General features: G+C 36.5%; 1 long non-coding RNA gene across 1 annotated transcript in view; it reads right to left on the reverse strand.

Moving 5' to 3' along the window:
* Nucleotides 1-1,945, reverse strand: part of LOC111737786 — a 50,795-nt gene that overhangs the window by 43,663 nt on the left and 5,187 nt on the right. Inside the window, exon 2 of the long non-coding RNA XR_002779565.1 lies at nt 106-167. This is a non-coding gene — a long non-coding RNA (uncharacterized LOC111737786). The remainder of the gene's footprint in view (nt 1-105; nt 168-1,945) is intronic.

The raw sequence follows: 1,945 nt of genomic DNA on the forward strand, positions 1-1,945 counted from the left end.
AAAAAAAAATTAAATTACGTCTTTGAAGCTAAGAAGCTAAATTAGACAGTAGCATTAAGAATTTTTATTTAATTAATTTGTGTATTTAACACATATGCTACTTACCATGTTACATGCACTGGTCCAAGCTTTTCACAAACATTAACTCATTTAAACTTCATGACAACCTATAATAATAAGGATTATTATTATCCTCATTTTATAATAAGAAAGGAAAAGCAATTTGACCAAAGTCATAAAACCTGAAATTTGAACCTGAGAAGTCTAGCTTGAGAATCTATCCTCTTAGCTATTATTCTCTGTGCAAGCTAAATCACCCGGGCAGGGGTAATGAGAGAGAAACAGAGAAAGAGAGAGAGAGGGAGAGAGAGAGAAGTGGTGGGGGGTGGGGAGAGAGAGAGATTTGAGTGAGCAAGAGGGAAAGAGAAGGAAGAGCTGCCATCTTCAATCTTTAATTCAGTGGTTTCTGTTTCTGCATCTAAGCCAGGTTTGCCCTCTCCTAGGAAAAACATGGGGAAAAAAGGAATAGAAATCAGTGGAGCACATTCCTAATCCTTCGAAGGGTAGCATTCAGAAGTGGCCCATATCACTTCTGCTTACATCCTTTGAACAGAACTTGTTGACACATCCACACCTAGCTTAAAGAGAACCTGGAAGAGTAATCTTTACTTTAGCTAGGTGTACATGTGCCCATCTAAAATTCTATCACGGTGTTAAAAACACTGTAGTACTGCAGAAAAAGGCTCTCTCCTCTCACCTGGATTCCTGCAACATATCACTGCTTAAATAGCCCTATTTCAGAAAGGACTTCCTTGACCATCCTAAAATTTTACCATCATCACCCTCTGGCTCCTTATTCTGCTTTATTTATCTTCATAGCACTGTCTGATCACATAGTACTTCTTATCGCTGTCTGAAATCCCATTGTATTTTTAATTATCATCTATCTTCACCCCCACCTCTCAGAGCATAAGCTCCATATGAACCAGGACTTTGTTTCTTGTTCATTCTTATTATTCCCATTGTCTAATTGTTGCTCGGTAATATTTGTTGAATGAATGAAGAAATAATAAATGAACAATGTTTTCTTACTCATCTCTCTGCCTCTGATTTTGACAATAAAACAAGATGAAAAAGAGTTTAGTTATCTTAACTGGCACCAGAATTCTTTTTAGGAAGGTAGGAAACTGTCTTTTATGATAATAATAATAACATATCTCCTTGGGGTAAAGGATAAAACCATGATCCTGTATTTGAGGAAAAATTTTCCTTCATAAAATGGACTGTAGAGATAAGGAGAAAACAGAATACATGAAACTGGGAGGACAGAAACCAGTAAGATGAGAGCCATCTTCATGACTGTGGCCCTAAAGTTTCATTAACATTCACTATGGTAGCAAAAGCTTTATGTGAGTAGATTCTGTGATGCTTAAAGCAGGGGTCGGAGTTCACAACTGGGAAGGTACGGAGCAGAATGAAAATGGCACATGGGGAAATTGAAATCTAAGAGGCAGAGGAGATCTCGAGAATGCAAGCTCCTCTAGAATTTCCAAAAATTGTGGCATTGCTTAAGTGACAGCACATGAGAAGTGAAGTGGAATCTACCTTTTATGTCAACACTACACATCATTTATGCTTCATCACTTTACATAGGATTTCCTTATATACTGCTGTATTTCACACTGACATCATGGATAGGTTATATGGGGACTTTGGTTGGGAGAGATTAAGGTCATATAATCATGTACTTTTCATTATTAATATTTCTTTTTTAAGTTTTTAAATTCTTCAATTACAGTTGACATTCAATATTATATTAATTTCAGGTATATAGCATAGTGGTTAGACATTTACATAATTTACAAAGTGATCCTCCAATCACTTGCACTCGCCTCCAAGTCTTGCACTCGCCTGACACCATGTATAGTTATTACAATGTTATTGA

The sequence above is a fragment of the Pteropus vampyrus genome, unplaced genomic scaffold, assembly GCF_000151845.1.
Source record: "Pteropus vampyrus isolate Shadow unplaced genomic scaffold, Pvam_2.0 Scaffold2, whole genome shotgun sequence".
Classification (NCBI taxonomy): domain Eukaryota; kingdom Metazoa; phylum Chordata; class Mammalia; order Chiroptera; family Pteropodidae; genus Pteropus; species Pteropus vampyrus.